Source organism: Ixodes scapularis, unplaced genomic scaffold (assembly GCF_016920785.2).
Source record: "Ixodes scapularis isolate PalLabHiFi unplaced genomic scaffold, ASM1692078v2 PGA_scaffold5__190_contigs__length_132052651, whole genome shotgun sequence".
Lineage (NCBI taxonomy): Eukaryota > Metazoa > Arthropoda > Arachnida > Ixodida > Ixodidae > Ixodes > Ixodes scapularis.
The window spans coordinates 101764116-101783530 of record NW_024609880.1 but is presented as its reverse complement, the minus strand read 5'-3'; the positions used below and the strand labels follow the sequence as shown (position 1 = coordinate 101783530).

The following is a 19415-nucleotide window of genomic DNA, read 5'->3' as shown; positions in this document are numbered from 1 at the left end:
TTGCGCCCTGGCAATGGAGCGGTTGCGAAAGGTGCCGTTTCCGTGTCGGCGCTTGGGCCTCTCGGAAAAGTTGCCGAGCATTCGGTTGCCGCGCCAGTCTTCCGGCTCGCGCTTGAAGACGCTCCTGGATCTCCCAGATCTGATTCAGAAGATGGGAGCGCTAGAAAAAGACCAGCGGAATATCCAGTTAATTAATCAATTTTTTTTTTTCTATGCACCCTACGGGTAGTATAATAGGATAAGCTATGGGTCGTATGGGTGCGTTTGCTTGTTTGTTTGTTTTTCAATAGGGCGGGCATATGAATATTTTTAATTCAAATATCACTAACCTATGCCGTTAATAAATGCCAAAAACACATGGAATTGAAACCAGGCACTTCCGATAGAAATGCCAGGGAGGATCCGCACGGTAGCAAATCGACACTCCTGTCGTTGCCTGAACATAAATAACAACCTGAAAGTGTTTCTAGCATATGAAGTTCTCGAAGAATATAAGCTGCATAATGATTATTTATTTAACCACTAGATGTTGGCATCTCTCTATGAGACAAAATTGTTTCTGGAAAAGCGAACATCCGACACGCCACCTCCGCTAATTGGGTTTCACGCTTCGTGCATGGAAATGGAGATCATTAGCGTTGAAGAAGTCTCAAAAAGCGCATTGATGCTCTTGTATTACAAGGACAGTGATAATGTAAGGTAAGCCCCACTGCATTATTCTGAGGACACAAATTTGGTCACTGTGTGTCATATTTTGATGCTTCTTTACAGGCAAAACTCCCTGCCTGCTCTTTTTTTTTTTTTGGGGGGGGGGGGGGTGGGAGTGGGGGGGGGGGGGGTTGGTATTGCACTGTTTTCACCGCTGAGAGTCTCTACGGAATGTTGTGAAGCAGAATGTTTGTTTTCAGAAAATAAACGATTCCTCTAGCCAAGTGGACTATGGGCTGCAAATTAATATATGCCATCTAAAACAAAGCCAAATATTAATGACAAGATTCAAATCACTGTATTATTGTGCGAATCCCGAGTATAGTCTGCATAAGCAACTTTTAAATTAGAAAACAAAGCTTTTTTATGTAGCTTGCGCATCTAGTGCACAATGAGCACACGGGGCATAATTTGCATTTCGTGCCTAGTCAGCACATATAAGCATCCTCATACACAGCACATCTTGTCGAAAGCCCTCCCTTTTAGCTCACAAAGATGTTTGTCTCATACATTATTCATCATTAACATACACTCTCATTCACAGAATCCATCACGTCGTTACAACTAACGACCTAGAAAAAAATACTTCTTGTATAAGCCGCATCTGTAGATAGTCCACACTGCGTAAAATTTAAAATTTTAAATATGTATACTCCGTGGGCTATAGTCCGGAATATAGGATAGCTAATTCGTTAATTACGACCTTACACTCGCTTCCGGACGTCGATCATAAATAATGACGTTAATAAGAGATCAAAATATTTATGGCAGGTATGTGTTCATTTAATCATTAAAAATACCCGTTCCAAAGTGTATAACATCGGAGTAAAGATCAGTTGACTGAAAAGAATGTATGATACTGTTACGTTATGCTCACTGCATATCTTCACAGAAAGAAATTGTGCGATCAATATGTGTGAACCTTTCCAGCCAGAGCGAGCTACTGAACGTCACGTCAAAGAGATCTAAAAACAACCTCCCTGTTCTGGAATTTCGCTTTGAGGAGCCATTCAACCCAAGTAAGAGTTGTAGGGTTGCCTTGCTGCATGCCCCTTCGGGAGGAACAACACGAAGCCGGGGTTTCCAACACAAGAAACTGCATTTATTAAAGGAACAGCAAAAGGTTGTTAGTAGTGAAGTATAACAATGCCGGGCATTCGACCTACGCGTCTCCGTGCCTTTGATTCGTCTCTCCCTTCTGTGGGCGTGTCCCCTCTTTTATATCCTCTCGCGCCTGTCCTTCGTGCGCTGTTGCGCAGCTCGGACGTTGTCCACCCTGGGTGGTCAGCAGCGGCCTCTGGTCGCGGTGGCCAAGCCTCGCTCCCACACTCCCCCCCCCCCCCCCCCCCCCCCCCAAAGCGTCAGGCATATCAATGACAGTGTCGTCGTGGTCGTCGCTGCGAGGGGGTCGTCGCAGATGGTCTGGCCGGCGACACTGTATCAGCGCTATGGCACGCTCCTGGTCGCGGTAGTCGAGGTGGGCATGCAGCGAGGCAACCCGGCCCCACGTTGGGCGCCATGTGGTAGGGTAGCCTTGCTGCATGCCCATCCGGGTTACGCGTAATGCACATCTGTACGCCGTGTCCGCTACGTTAAACTGGTATCTCTTGCCAATCATTCCGCTACGTTTGCTTTGTATTACACGATGCCCGTGACGACCAGTGTACAAACAGAAGCAAGAAAGAAGCAGAAGTGACAGTAGTTCCATGTAGTTCCGTTTACGTGATTGCGTCACGTGAGGCTCAAAAAAATACTATGCTTTATTGTGTTTTATAATAAGCCGCAGCAGACGCTGCGGTTGATCGTAATCCGAAACCAATCTATGGCCATGCGAGTGACAGGATTTCTTCAGGAGGCAAGCAGTGACGCGCGGGGCGCATAAGCACGTGATAGATTCACGGAGCTAGCTTAGCTGCCGTGACCCGTAGCGTCCCCTGCGGTCAATCGTGAGGTGAAACCGAGTGCAGGGGTGTACGAACATCGCTTCAAAATAATTTTAAAATCCAATCGAATACTACAGAGTCACCCACCTTGAGTACATTACATGAATACATAGATGGATTGATATTACAAATTACTCAATTTAAAATGTAATGTGTTACCATTACTAATTTTTCCATACAAATGTAGCTAATTACTTTACTGGCGACGTTACAACTTAAGTTACTGAGTAAGTTGCAGCTTACAAGTTACTCTGGTTTCACGTTACTTTGCCCGGGTACTTCTTAATGCATAAATTTGTCAAAACATTCCGAGGACACCTAAGCACCTCTTATGAGTTGTGATTGCGAAAGCATTCTCGTCGCCGAGAGGAGCAGAAGCGACCGCAGCGCCGGCAGGGCTCAACCTCCAAAAGCTGAAGAAAGCTATCGGTCGTCCTGCAAATCAGTACTCATCCGTTTTCTTTTCTGCAAAGACTTACTAAGATGGAATTCCGTTGAGAAGCATCACCTCCGAAAGGGGCTGTTGCCAAAAAAGAGTTGGCCTCTATTTGCAGAAGCACCTTTCTGAAGTTCGCCTTCAGCAACCGTTCAGGGGTTCCAGGTCCATGGAATTGATTTCACGCATCAGTCCTTTACATTCCTCTTCCACGCCAACTGCCATGTTTTCGCTTGACATAGAAGACATGTACTAATTAGACCTAAATTTACTACCAGACTACGTTTCTCATGTTATTTACGAGCTTGGGATTTCTGATTTCCAGAACTCATCCGCTGTGTCAGTGGCACGTTTCGTAGAATTAATAGCCATTCACCTTCAACGCACCCTGGTAGAATATGAGGGGAAGATCTTCATACAAAAGAAAGGAGTCTGCACAGGGTGCTGTTTAGCCCCAATCCTCAGTGAAGTTTACCCGTCGTTTGTGGACAAGGCCATAAAACAGCGACTGGCGATAAAGCAGCGTCCATAAAACAGCGAAATTTAGCGGAACAAATTCCCCGCTAAATCTAGCGGAAACATTTCTCCGCTAAATTTAGCAGAAAATGTTTTCCGTTAAATTTAGCGGAAATATTTTCCCGCTAAATCTAGCGGAAAAATTTCCCCGCTAGATTTAGAGGAAGAATTTACCCGCTAAATCTAGCGGACAATTTTCCCCGCTAAATTTAGAGAGAAATATCCCCGCTAAATCTAGCGGAAAAATTTCCCCGCTAAATCTAGCGGAAAATTTTTCTCGCTAAATCTAGCGGAAAAGTTTCCCCGCTAAATCTAGCGGAAAATTTTCGATCTAGCGGAAAAGTTTCTCTGGGGAATCACGTGACCCCCCTCGAGGTCACGTGGCACCCCAAGGTCACGTGACCCCCCACGTGACCTCGGGGAGGGGTGGCGTAACTTGGGGGGTCACGTGACCTGCCCCCCCCCCCCCCCCGAGAACATGTGACCCTCAGTACCCTTTTAGAGCGCAGCTCTTAGGAGCCCATTCCCGGCTTGAGCGGCGTCGCCGTCGGCGTCGGCGTCGGCGTAACCGCAACCCTCGTAACCCTCGTGAGGGTTACGAGGGTTACTTACCCTCGTAACCTTCACGAGGGTTACGAGGGTTTTTACCCTCAGAAGGGTTACCTTCACAAGGGTTACCCTCACGAGGGTTACTTACCCTTGTAACCCTCACGAGGGTTACGAGGGTTAGTAACCCTCGTGAGGGTAACCCTCGTGAAGGTAACCCTTTTGAGGGTTACGAGGGTTAGTAACCCTCGTGAGGGTAACCTTCACAAGGGTTACTAACCCTCGTAACCCTCAAAAGGGTTACGAGGGTTAGGTTACCCTCGTGAGGGTAACTCTCATAACCCTCGTCACCCTCACGAGGGTTACCTACCCTCGTAACCCTCACGCGGGTTACGAGGGTTAGTAACCCTCGTGAGGGTAACCTTCACAAGGGTTACCCTCACGAGGGTCACGAGGGTTATGAGAGTTAACCTCACGAGGGTCACGAGAGTTACCCTCACGAGGGTCATGAGACTTACCCTCACGAGGGTCACGAGAGTTGCCCTCACAAGGGTTACTAGGGTTACCCTCACGAGGGTCACGATGGTTAGGTTATCCCCAGGTCAAGTGACCCCCCCTGGGGTCACGTGACCTGGGGATACCCCCCGAGGTCACGTGACCCCCCGTTGACGTCATAGCCACTGATGACGTCATCAGTGACGTCACTGATGACGTCACCGGCATCCGCATCGTCATCGTCACTGATGACGTCATCAGTGACGTCACTAATGACGTCACCGGCATCCGCATCGTCATCATCATCACTGATGGCGTCATCAGTGACGCTACTGATGACGTCATCGGCATCGTCACGTGACCCCCCGACGTCACGTGACGCCCCAAGGTCACGTGACCCCCAAGGTCACGTGACCCCCCCGCCCCCCAAGGTCACTTGACCCCCCCCCAGTACCCTTCCCTCCTCCTCCTCAAGAGCTGCGCTCTAATTCGGCGTTACAGGGAGTTGTAAACGGCTTTCATTTTTCTCTTCCTCCTCAAGAGCTGCGCTCTAATTCGGCGTTACAGGGAGTTGTAAACGGCTTTAACTTTTTTAAATTGCAATTAGTGATTAGTTTTTTTCATTTTAGTGATACCAACTCTTTATTGCTCGTGACAAAAAGCGCGGTCTGAGGTGTGCCACATGACCTAGAGATGTTACTTGGTTTCATCTTTCAGATCTAACAGGGAGAGCAGTTGAATATTTGCTCATTAACACTGATTATACTTCTTGTTATGTCCTAAAGACGTCAACTAGGAAAGGTACGAATATTTGCCTGTATGCATTTATGCGCGTAAAGTTCTGCCTCTTTTTTTTTTTGCGCATGAAATTAATATTTTAATATTTTCTTAAGCCTTTCTTGTGTGTATTACATGTGATTTCGTCCCTTTCATTCCTAGTTTGTGGAAAAATTGTCGTTAAACAAACTTCAATGTCAGAAACATAATGCTCATGTTTCATGCCTACTATAACTGTTGTCATTTAGTCATGCTTCGTTAGGGCCTCCAAAACAACGTTAGGAGAGCTGCTTACAACTTTTCATCTCACTGGAAACCAAACTGAAACGACACATATTCAACAAATATAGGCATCACTCGTAGACATAGTAGTAATAAATATCCTCTAATGTAAGCTCAACAATGTGAAAACCATGCATATTTAGGGGGAGAGTGAGGAGGAATGGGACAGTTTTCACACTATAAATTTTGTGTAGCTTTTTAGTAGTCACATAAAAACAAGTTTAATGGTCCTAAATGCAAGGTAAAAGATCCTTCACATCGGTTGAAAAGCACTTTGTCATAACACTTTCCTAATTCATAAATGTAAAAAAATTCAAGAACGAAAATGTGTTTTATTCCACCCTTCCCCCAAGGAGAAATGGGGCACATGCAAGGTTGCGCTAAAAATATCACTAGTGAATATTATAAGCAAACGGGGCTTCATCAGGCATGAAGCCCGATCGCAGTCGTTTTTTTTTTCCTCCCATTGTCTGTGATTTTGAACCGGGGATTAACAATGCGCTAACATTTTAAAACCAAATAATTGGAGCTCAATTTTAATATGAACTAAACTTAGATGAATCACCATTATTACGGGTCCACCATTCAGATCACCAATCTTTATAAAAAGAGAACTGAGACACTGTCCCTTTCCTCTCACCATCTCAGTGTCCCATTCCTCCCAAACTGTCTTACACAGGGTGAGTTGCCAATTGTGGCAACAAGTGAAACCTTAAGCTTAAAACAGCGGTAGTTAAAAGCACCCTATTAACACATATTTTCAAGGTTAGCTTACTACGACCGTTGGCCATACCGTTTTGGTCAGGAATCAAGAAAAACAAATGTTTGTTACTTACATTTGAGTGCCGAAGAGGCAACAACTTGCTGAGATCGTATACACCACGCTAAGCACGCCATTACAGTTGAAATTACTGCTACCACGGCGTCATGAATATAGAAGTTCATAAACTTTTTTAAACTATTCACTGCAGAAATATATTGACTGTCGCATTCTACCACACTCTTCCCTGCTAAATTTCGATTCGAATTCTGTTTGTTCGTCCTCTAGCAGATGATCACCAGCAATCCAGAAATTATGGAAAAGCGTTCTTTGAAGATTCATTACTCTTATCCGGGGTGTAAAAGATAAGGAAACCAATATGGCCTTGCCGAGTCAGTCTCGCCCTAGCTCACTCCCGAACATTCAAGGTCGAATATTAGAGATACTGAGAGTAGTACATAAGGAGCCGACCATCGCCTTGCCGATTCAGTCAGTCTCGCAGCCTCGCTCAAGCCAACTGTCGCGCCGACGCTGCGACGCTCGCTGCAGCTGTTTCGACGCTCATTCTTTCTTTTGTTTCTGACACAAATTCGCCAATTAAACCTTTATTTTCAATTTACGCTCATCGAGCAGTTTCCATCAGCGACAATATGCTCACCACTTGCTTTTGAGTGCTTATGGTACAACACCCACAATAGCGGATGCCTACGGGTAAGTTGGGAAGATGCTTACGTCAGACAAATACGCCATATTTCGAATGTGACAGCCCTATTCGTGAATTTGCTTGCCTGTGGAGTTCTAGGCGCATTGAAAAAATATAAAAAAAAATTATTAACATTTGTTTAAAATTGTCGTTTTTTTTTTCTTCTTCAGAGTGCACATTCTGGATTCTACATACAGAAGATTATGGAGAAGCCTCAAAAGAATGCGAACCGCCGGAGAGTCCTTCATGTGTCAAGGAAGTCTACGGTCTTCATGAAACCACCCAGTGCAGGGATTCAAATACGGTGCGAAGGACGAGGTCGGATGTCCAATAAATACAACACTATAATCAACGAGCAAAAAGACCAGTCAATATGAATGTAAATTATGTAAACTAAAAAAGAAATCTTTAACAACATCAAATGATACAAAACTATAAAACAGCATGTGCGGAAGAGGAGCACAAAATTATAGAATATCTCCAAGTTGCTTCTTAATTAATTCAGGTACCTGATTTTTCTGCACTCTGTAGAAATTAATTGGACTTCATAATATATTAACAACCAAGTACTAGAATTCAATTAGTAAAGGAAGACGATAGTGTTGAACTGGGGAGTGTGCTCTGTGTGCCCGTGTTCTCGTGAACTGAGACATCCGCAGAATTTGGTGTCAGCGGTGGGGTAACCAAATGACAAACCGATCGGAGCCAAGTGATGTCGTATCCACCTCTGTTTCGACTCAAACCGAGGTATGGTTATGCAGTACCCCCGCTGAATGGAACCCCATCGAGCCCCCGAACCTGCTTGGAACCGTCACTAATTTAGTCCCAAGCCGTCTGTCTCTTCTGGAAACTGCGGTCGAATGTCAGGTCTCCGATGTCTGGTAACGCGTGAATCGCAGTCTTTTGTTCATAGAATCTAGGGTACGACAGGCTGAGAAACATCTCCATGTTGAGCAACGAGAAGGTCCTCCAAGTCACCAACGGCACGTTATTTAAAAAAAAAAAAAAAAAAAAAACCTATGGTTGGTCCGGGAAAGCTTACTTTTACTGAAGGAATCGCACGTCAAAAATTGCGACCCAGACGACATTTCACCTGCAGTCGTATTGGCAAGCATTCTTCGTCTAATTTCAAATGGTTTCTTACTTTTATGGTCTGGACACAGCACGGAAAACTCGTGTTATGTTTACCCAACTGCGCTGATACGCTGCCATTTGTTTGCAAAGCATGTCTACTCCGAGCCTCTTTTTTTTTTTCATATCAGCTCCAAGTAGAAGCTTTATATGCCCGCTTTGGTAATGAACATCTGAAGCAATTTTGCCTAACTGCTTCGAAGCACCTTCGGCAAAGGCCAAAAACGCTCTAAGAGTTACTTTACGCAGTCCAGCGAATGGAGGCTAGAATCACTCGTCGTATGTAGAAAGATCACCTTGGAGGAGATTGCAATGGTGCTTTAATCGACAGAATCAAGGACAGCAATATTGAGCGTTTTGTTTTCGGCTTTCCTGCCTGACACGACTTGCAGAGTGCTGTCTCGTGCACGCATTGTTAAAATAGCCAACAAAAAAAGCAACATGGTGTAGAAATTCGCATCCTGTCTCCAGATATGGCTCTACAATATTCCGCGTTTCATCCCAGTGAACGTGGTTGCTTTACGTGTCATAACTTTAGTCACTTTCCTAGATCATTCACAAAACGCTTGGCCCGATAAAGTCCCAACCTGTACCATCGCCGAAAGTACCCAATGAAAGAGAAAGTGGCAAAGTTTAATCTTATGCAGTGCATCCTATCCCGCCTGTGACAACGTCTCTGCGCACTTCAATAGCACGTTGCCTTTTCGTTCATCTTCGGGAGTCGGAGCAACATGTGATTGCTATCGTATAAACAAGAGCAGCTATAAGTCACATTGCTCTTGCATTTCTGCAATCATCCAAGTGTGCTTGCCCAAAACACTGCTGGTATATTTTGAAAAAGACGAACTACTTGTTTGTGAAAATCAAAGGGCAAAAACTTAACCTTCCCGTCATAATTTTCCGCAAGTTGCAATAACTTGTAAGATTTGTCTGCGACTGCCGTTCGAAAATTTAAATTTTTGTCTCGTTTTGAGGAGGTGAACACTATTTGACAGGCCTGCCGACGTTGAATATTTCCAATCTGTCTAGTAGGCCTCCAACAGATTTGCTTCAGGAACAGGGCGAGGAAAATAAACAGGCAATTTCGTGGAAGCTGGGGGGCATTATGGCTAAATGTGGCTTAGCGTGGTCAAGCCTGAAAAACCTGACCGTGAAAGATCCGGCCCAAAATTACTGGAACATCAAAACCGCCACCCGATTTTGCTCTCCACTACTGGTACAAATGGTCTATCGCAAACCATGGCTATCTTGCATTTTCGCACCGTCAAACACTGTTGTACCTAGGCTCCTCGCAGTTTGGGCTTCAGCAAAAATTGCAAGTTCGACATCGCCAAACACACATCCTATTTTAATAACTGCTACAATTTCGTCCCGTTCTGGAATTCGCTGTACCATGTTGCCTTGTTTTCTGCGAAAAAAGCTGTCTAATACTTCCAGTTTCAAACCTGGCGAATGGTGACCTGGTCGTGATATGGTGAAGACTTGGAACCAGATACTTTAGCCCTCCCGAATGCGACAGCCGCCATTATTTTCTGGACCCCCAACGTTGTCGTTTTCGGGAAATTACCTTCGACAAGGCCTCAATCTTCAAAGGTCGGAATTTAAGTTTGGACACACCTTAACGAACGAACAAGAACCACAACTACAAAATCTGCTCATGGAGTTTTGACAGTGCATTTTTATAGCACCAGAAGAACTATGGTGCACACCACTTGTGAGCCACCTCATCAACACTGCTGATCATGCTCTGGTGCATTAGAATCCATGGCGAGTTTTAATGACAGAGCATAAGGAGATAAACAACAAGGTAAACGCAGTGATGTGATTGCTGCGCCAATTGCGCCAAACTGCGCCAAGGGGCTAACCCTGCTACATCCTGCTACATTTTGACAAAATATGGGTAATCTGCGCCAAGCCTGCGCCAAAGGACCAATTTTGGTCGCCTTTGAAAACCGAAACTAAACTGAGTACCGTAATTGAGCACGCGTAAGCTAGGTGGTGCAAGCAGCCGTCCGACACAAAGTACCCTGCATCAATCGTTCATCCGGTCTTGCATGGTTTTTTTCCCGCCGTCTCTCGTCTCGTGTCTTTAAAAAAAAAAAATTCAATAATAGACGGGGGCGTGTGTGGACACCCCGACGCTAGCGTGCTGGGTACCAGCCATGCCGTCATGCTGTGAAGCGAAACCATGTTTTTGCATGGTGGGAGTTACTTTGTGAGCTGAAACGCTCGCTCCTGAAAGCAACGGCCGTGGCCAAACTATATTTGGTCCCTACCTGCCAGTCACCATGGTCGCGCGACGTCGGATGTTGCCGTCCCACGACACTCCAGTTATGGCACTTTCTAACTGAAACGTAAGGACTGCCGCATGTTCATCAACAATCCTGTTCTCGTTTAATGCGCTACTACAAAAATTCCTCTTTAGCTCAAAGACTGCTGTGTCGAAGTATTGATTGCCTAGGTTTCTATCGGTAGGCTTTCTTTCGAAACGTACCCCGGTACTGGAAAAATCAGCCGCGAAAGATGTTGGTGAATAGAAGTGAGCTAAAGCAAAGTAGGCAATGTCCGCATGCTGAACCCGCACAGCGTGCTTATTTGTCTCGAGTTCAGTCCTTGCACAAAGCGCTCCAAGAATTTTGGGACCCTGGCTCGCGATGACTTGAAAAGTCTTGCATCGATAAGCTCAGGTTCTTTTTTTTTTTTTTTTCTGTGTATAGCTTGTGCCTCGCCTGCCGGCCTGGCAAGCACGTGCCGCTGGACTGTTTTATTTTTTTTTTGTCGTATGTTGGACAGTTACATTTTGCATACAATTTTGAAAATTAGTTGGAGGCGGAGCGGAATGGCATGGTTTCGATCGAACAGCCATCTCCGCTCGCGCGACAATTTCGCATTTCACGGCAGTAGTTACGTGTTTCACCAGTTGGAGACTGTTTCCATTTATTATAATACTAGTCAACCTAATGATGTGATATTTAGTACTAAGCCGGTCATTTTTAAATAAATTTAAATATCTGCAGTTTGGTCCGATACATTTATGTCATTTAACTGAAGCATTGCAAAATGTGGCATGTCATTAGCATTTCAGTTACATGTTAAAAGTCTTCCAGGTGGCCTATCTCGACAATAATTGGTTGATTGCGGCGAGCAATGTGTCCTTCGTTTGTCCACCACTTAAAATGAATATCTTTTTTTTTTTTCCCTGAGAATATCTGCTTTAAAAGCCACTTTTGCTGCTCCGAAACACTGTTTTGGCTGCTCCAGAAGGTGCTCCAAAACGGCTCAGGCCAATCACATCACTGTAAACGACATGTTCCGAGGGGACACTTTTGCAAGCTTCCATAGTATTTGGTTATCACTAGTCACCGTCATCACCAGTGGCTTTTGTAAACAAGACCCGGCTCTAGATGCTTTTCTGTAGATTACCATAAACAAAACGACATAACAGATTTAGAAATATGTGTCTTGCCTTGACATGATTAACCTTTTGATCACCTTCGAAGTGCCAGCTGCATTGCTATACTGGAATCTAGGTATAAAGACTGGATAATGACAAGTAGACTGAAACGGAAAGATTCGAAAAAAAAATACCTTTCTGAGGTCTGACGAATTACTTCAGTTTTAACGCCTGTCTTTATTACCGTACGATGTGTCTTCAGCTCTCAAAGCCTCGTGGATAGGGTGCTCCGATATTTCATGTGGATGATGTCGTTTGGTTATTTTATCCGAATCAACGTGTACGCATACATTTCTTTGAGAACACCACGGCACCACCTGCTTTTGGGGCTCAGTGCCCTAACCAATGAATTCATCAAAATGCTTCTTCAGCTGCGGCAAAGTAATTTGCGTGGGGCCTTTGTTAGCAAGAAAGTATTCGCTCGAATCCAATAAAGTTCCGAGCATTAGTCAATATTCCAGAGGCCACTCCACGAAGCAGCTAAAAAGCATCTTCAGCTTTGCTTTTTCCTTACGTTCATTCGCCGAAACCTTGTTAGAGCTCCTCCACTGAGCTTCCTAAAAACGACACTACGGGGGGGTGTTTCGAAAAGAAACAAACTTCCTTTGCAGGCATCAAAAAAGAACAGCTTGAGCCATGAACTCCGACAATTTTTTCAGACGGGAAGCTCTGATATTCATTCACACTGACGCCAACGGTAAAAACAACTAGGCGCTGTGTTTTATTGTCACAAGAAAAGGGAAAGAATACAACACCTGGTCACGTACGCGAACCCCAAACTTAGCAAGCCAGGACGTCGATGTAACTCCTTAGAACAAGCGGTCTTGCTGTTGTTTTGACAGTAAAAACGTTCCGTCCATACATCTAGGGAACGCATTTTGCAGTAATTTTTTTAGATAGCTCAGCCCTGCGTTTGCTCCGGTCAAAGGCCAATCTTACGTTAAAATTGACGGAGTAGACAATAGAAATATAAAAGTTCTACTTTTTGGTGGTTCACAGATGTAGAAAGGAGCACTAAGGTGTAAATGTTGTTCTCACGGAACCCATTGAAGTCACCACAGTTTCCTCGGTTCTCGCGCTTTGTGATCTTTGTTTGGTTGAAGCGGGTGAACGTGAAATGTTTGACATAATCCACTTGCTCACGTGCAAAGTAGATAGCAGGATGGGACTTCACAAACGTCGCTTGGGTCACTTGCGAGCGCCCTACCAGCTTCGGGATGGTCTGGTGTGCCATCAAATACATCCACCTAAACAGCGACTCCCCGTTCTTTCTTTTAAAATTAGGTAGAATATTTTTGTGGTGTATAATAATCTTCAGAGTATAAGTCATCTTGTAAAAGATCGGACGCTTGACAAAGCCGCAATGAGATTGTGGTGGCCCCAATTCAGAGTGAACGTTTGACCCTACATTGCGCCATGCACAACATGCCAACTGCGGAAAGCATTACCGCATCCAGGCCAGATAAACTGCAGCAGATACCTCCATTAGGCATTCCGTTTAAGATTGTTGGAATTGATCACTCCTGGCTGTCCCTAAGGTCTGACGCTGGTAGCAAGTACGTAAGTGTCGCAACCGACTACCTAACGAAGTGGGTCGAAGTGGAGGCAGTCCCAGATACCTGCGCCTGTGGGCGTCAGACAACGGTGGTGCGACAAGTTCGGCTGCAGTACCTCCGCCCACTTCCGCAGATGCGTTCAATCTAAGACTCAAGCAGCGGGAACCTTCTATGCCACAAATAAGAGCAGTTGCTGCTACGTCAGCCCTCTCTTCTGGCCCGGTGCTCTTATAGCTCCCTTCGCGCATAGTTGTGCACCGCTATGACAGTAATTATTCCGTTCTAATAAATCGCCGGGCCGATTATCTGCGGCGGACGGCGGAAGTTGAACACCACAAACTGTACATCTAGTCAGTCTTTCTAAACAAACACTCTGTACGAGGCATTCTACACAGCGTTTATCAATTCTTTTGACAAAGTAACACCAATTATGTCCCGTACTTTTAGATCTTCTCTACGAAAATGCAGAATTGAGCATGCGGCTACTTTTCCCAACCATCCTCAGAAGAATGGACTGGTAGAGCGTTTCAACAGGAGCATTCAGGCTACAGGCAACCTGCAATGTTGTTTTATATGGCGAAGTCTAGCGGCTGAAGCAAGAAACATTTGGTATGCCAGGGAGAGGCGGCTGCATCGCTCAAACATGAGCTATTACTTTGGTGGCGCCACTTCACCTAGTGTCTGAAGCAAGAAATCGTGGGTAGGCCAGGAAGCCGTGATCGCATAACACGCCTGTAAGGTGGACGTTAAACAAATGGTAAACCGAAATTTGGATTTAAAAAAAAAAACAATTTAGGAGATGTAGGCCGGGACGCTACAATTCCAACAACACTACTCGCAAGGCGATATCTCGAATGGACGGCCGTATTTTTGGAAAAAGACGTCGAGATTGAACCAGACCGACGAGGCTGACGAGGCGGAGAAGACGCGAGGCCATTCCCTCTCCTTCTCGGAAAACCATGACGAAAACACAATCTGCCAAATGCGCCTCCTTTTCTTGAAAAATACGGTCATCCGTTCGAAATATTGCTGTATGAGTGATGTTTTGGTGTTTTTAGCATCCCGTTGCACGCTTTTGCCGCGTGTTTTGTGGAATCCAGATTGCGGTTCAGCGTCCCTTTAAGGCCCCGGAGGGCGAATCGTAACAACGGAGTTAGGCACGTGACTATGTATCGCCGAAGCACGCCTTTACTGCGAAGAAGTGTCAGTCTTTTCGCTGCGTCATGCTTCATTATATGTGCATTGCGCTCGCATACGTATAGAGCATATCTAAACCGTGGGAACGCAACCTACGGCGTAGCGTTCACCCTCTGCCAAGTTACAACGAGACAGGGTATAACTATGGGCTCTCACTCTGCTGGCGCCGCCTGACCGTTGCCGGCTTGCCATATTGGCTATGTTTAATACGTCTTATAGTCACTGGGACACGCGCATTGGTGCAGCGACGTTCACGTTGAACATTTTACAGCTAGACGTGACCGCCAAGTCTTTATCTGAGATAGTCTACGGAGTACTTTTGATACTCTCACACGAATTAGCAGAAGACGCATGCGTGGACACGTCAGGTGCGAGAGCATGAACAGAAATTCGTTCAACGACTAACTGAAGAAAAAAACGTGACCGGCCGACTGATAATTTATTGTAGGCGATGGATGTAACCGTTCAAGAGGTGAATGCATACGACTGAACCCTTTCGATTATTTGGCGGCTTGTGCCATCGATTGGCTCCATGGGGACGAACTCACGCTGTGATCCGGCAGTTCGTTTTCGTTGTATTTTAAAGTTTAATTAAAAAATATATTGAAATAATTCTTTGACATTATTTCACCCTATTTCCAGCCTAGCCTCTTTACGCTTTCTCTTCAAGCAGACTGGCACTTTTGCGGTCGAAGCGACGCAAGCGAGAACGGAGGGTCGGCACGTCGTTCGGCAAGATAACGGCTCATAGCTCGATCGAATCTGAGTTTTTTTCCCGTTTGGCAGCATCTAGTAAGACGAGCGTTTCATCTAGAAAACTGCGTTGCGTGTAACAACGTAGTGCACATTTGAATACAAATTGCAGCACACGAGACGCAGAGGGGGAAGAACATACGGCTTTTCTCCCAAAGGAGCTTCCCCCTTTTCTCCATGCTCCCGTTCATGGAGAACGGGAGCATGCGCAAAACCCGTCTTGGTAAAAGCTCATCGGACCAGTTGGTATATGTTTAACATTATTAATATGCTACACCGCTCAAGAACAAAATTAAAAATAAGTAGCAGACACGAGATGAGACGCGTTGATTCGCATCTGAAGTTTTAACACATAAAACAGAAAGAAACGATAGGTAAAATAATAAAAACATACAAACATACTCACATGAAGTAATGGGAACTCTCAACACAAAGGTATGGGTTCTGATAACGCTGTAGCACCGGTAACACTCATTATACTTCAAAATCACAAATGCATTACCAGTAAGCGCATGTCGTGTATTGTGCGTTGCTGCATTTCTTGGTCACTGTTCTTGAGCGCTGTAGGATCGTCCCCCTGTTTAGCTGCAACCTTCGTTTCTTTTTTATTTTTATAGTTACGCCAAATATTTACGAGACCACAAAAAATTTAATTCATCCTGGATCTTCTACTACTCGTGTAAACTGCATCCGTCGGGTTCTCAGGAACGCTCAAAACCAAACAAACAACTGGACTGTGTTTTTCAGCCTCGAATATTCTCACTAAAAATATTAACAACTCTCTTAAAAAGCATTTTCATGCACAAAATGTGATACTCATTCTCTTGAAGGCCGATGTTCCCACAAGGATACCTGAAAATCCTATCACTCCCAGTGATTCTACACCTCCCAGCAGTCCAACGACTCCCAGCAGTCCAACGACTCCCAGCAGTCCAACGACTCCCAGCAGTCCAACGACTCCCAGCAGTCTTACGACTCCCAGTCGCGCTAGCACTCCCAGTCAAACGAATGACGTGAGTCTTTCTACTACGTGACACGGGTGACTTAGAAGTATGACATATGTGAAAACGTTTGTTTTCCAGTCGGGTAAATAGGTAAATGGCTTCCATGCTTCTTAAATATAAATTACTAATTTATTTTTCTTTCAGGGGCATGCAAGAAATTTAGTTGTATACTCATACCCTACGCCACAACAGCTGTAAGGTTATCAGATATAACGTAAATTACATTTCTTCTAACATCTCAATGAGTCACCCGAGACTACTGCGAGAAACTTAGACCTTTTAAGTCATTAGATGCTTGCTAATTGTCGCCTCAGTTTTTCATATGTATTTAGAGCTATCTTGGATGGTAAATATTTAACGTTAAACGCTAAGCCGAGCATTATTTGTGATTTACGATCACAATGAGCTCATATGTTTTAATTATGTTTTGCCTAACTAAAACGAAATAAAAATGACATAAATATGCTGAATATAAAAAGGCGTAACTTAGGTACTCATAAATATAATCAAATAAGTATACATTAAATACTTCCAATTTTTTTTTCTTTTTTTTTGCGTTTCCAATATTAGCTGCTCTCTGAATTTAAAAACAAGGACATCTATCTCAGATACAAATCTTCCACGTCCGATCTGTATCTACTGGGGTTTCCAGCAACATGCGTAAAAATGGAGTTCCTCGAAACAAAATATGACACAAAAAGCGCACTATTGACAATGGACTAGAAAGTTTCAAATAAAGCATGGTAATCAATTGTGTTCACTTAAACAAGAGCTATAGTAGACTCATATGACCATTTGTGTCTAAAAGCGCCATTCGTGTTTTTCAGGCATACACTCATAATACCGTCGGAAAAAGCTCCATAAAATATTGTGTTGATTTTAGAGCGCAGCTCTTAGGGGCCCGTTTCCGGCTTGAGCGGCGTCGGCGTCGCCGTCGGCGTAACCGCGCAGTGCATCACGGGAAATGTCCCATAATGCACCGCGCGAGCCCCCCCCCGGGGTCACGTGACCTCGTGGGGGGCACGTGACCCCCCCGAGGTCACGTGACCCCGGTGCATCATGAGAAATGTCCCATAATGCACCGCGCGAGCCCCCCACCGCGGTCACGTGACCTCATGGGGGGGCACGTGACCCCCCCCCGAGGTCACGTGACCCCACGAAGTCACGTGACTCCCCTGAGGTCACGTGACCCTCTCCTCGAGGTCACGTGACCCCCACCGATGTCGCGTGACCCCCGATGACGCCATCGTCACTAATGACGTCACCGGCATCCACATCGTCATCGTCATCATCACGGATGACGTCATCATCACTGATGACGTCACCGGCATCCACATCGTCATCGTCCTCATCACTGATGACGTCACCGGCATCCACATCGTCATCGTCAACATCACTGATGACGTCACCGGCATCCGCATCGTCATCGTCATCATCACTAATGACGTTACCGACATCCGAATCGTCATCATCACTGATGACGTCATCAGTGACATCACTGATGTCGTCACCGGCATCCACATCGTCATCGTCATCATCACTGATGACGTCACCGGCATCCGCATCGTCATCGTCATCATCACTGATGACGTCACCGGCATCCGCATCGTCATCGTCATCATCACTGATGACGTTACCGACATCCGCATCGTCATCGTCATCATCACTGATGACGTCATCAGCGAGGTCACTGATGATGTCACCGACATTCGCATCGTCATCGTCATCATCACTGGTGAAGTCATCAGTGACGTCAGTGATGACATCATCGGCATTGGGGGTCACGAGACCCCCAAGGTCACGTGACCCCCCAAGGTCACGTGACCCCCCCCTGGTTAGTTTAACCCCCCCCCCAGTGCCCTTCCCTCCTCCTCCTCAAGAGCTGCGCTCTAATTCGGCGTTACAGGGAGTTGTAAGCGGCTTTCACTTTTTTTTTCTTTTTTAAGGTGAAGATTGCACAGGTCAATTTTATGTTTTGCTATGGTTCTCTAGATTGCTTTCCTTGTGAGATAACATAAATGGCATTGTTTCCTTGCACTTGTTTTTAATAAGTTCTTCCAGTTAGCGATATGTAATTTGGTAGGCGTGGTGCACATGGGGGAGCGTACTTTGTGTGTGCTAGGTCCATAACATGTGAATGAGGTAAGGGAGGCCTTCCTGAACCACTTGAAATTATAAAATTCTGCGGATAAAACGACTCGTGGTGTATTCGGCTGCACAATTTCCAGCCTCTTAGTGCGCTGACATGCCGATGCCCATTCAAATGGTCGAAGTCGGGCGCTCTAATGGTGAATTCCACTCGTAGATCTGGAGCACTTTCCAAAATACGCGAGGGAGGCAAAATTCCGCTCCGTGGGACCTGCTCCGAATCGACGAAGGGAACATAAACTTGCATTTTTGGAGCGACCTCCCCCACATCCCTTCCCCCTCCGCCGTACAAAAGGGCCGCTACTCGAACTTGACCAGTAGCCGGCTAATCTTTCCGACGACCAGTGACGACTGTCACTGCTTTGCTGCAGAAGTAACACGCGACACAGACCGGGCGAAATTATACGTACCACGGCGCCCATGTCACAAATCACGAATACGTCCGCGTTCGGCACCGTCACATACCTTTCGGCCGCCTCGAAGCGGCGGGGCACGGACAGCGATTGCCAGCGGTGGAGTTCAGATTTGTAGTACGACTTTATTAAACACGGAGGTAACAAACCATCACTTGCGCGGTCGTTGCCTTACCACTTCTTGCTTTATTTCATGGGAAAACGCCGACGGAATGCAGTGCAAAAAGGTAAACAATCACTGGCTGCAGAATGAATAGGCCTAACCTTGCGTCTGCCTCCGGCTTTTCTGTCGTTCCTTTCTCGTTCTTCCTCTCGCGATCACAGAGTCAGCGCTTACGAATTGCCACGCTCCACATTCCCGGCTTTTTATCCCTGATCTACGCGAAGTAGAAGCGTTCGAGCCGTCACAATCCAGAGTAAACAACCGACGCTGCGACGCACCCGAACAGATCCAACTCCACGACCCGACAGGCCCGGCGATCTCTCCAACCTCGCCGCGCATGCGCACCGCCGATTTAGACGGAAATCACGTGGGCCGCTTTGTCAACTTCCGGAGAGATCTGTGAAACCCCGCAGAGCAAGTTCAACGGAGT

The 19415-nt window shown here is 45.7% G+C and overlaps 1 pseudogene; it reads left to right on the top strand.

Annotated features, from left to right (window-relative positions):
• The first annotated feature begins 526 nt into the window (after positions 1-526).
• On the top strand, positions 527-17125 carry LOC115314734 (annotated as a pseudogene).
• Positions 17126-19415: the final 2290 nt, after the last annotated feature.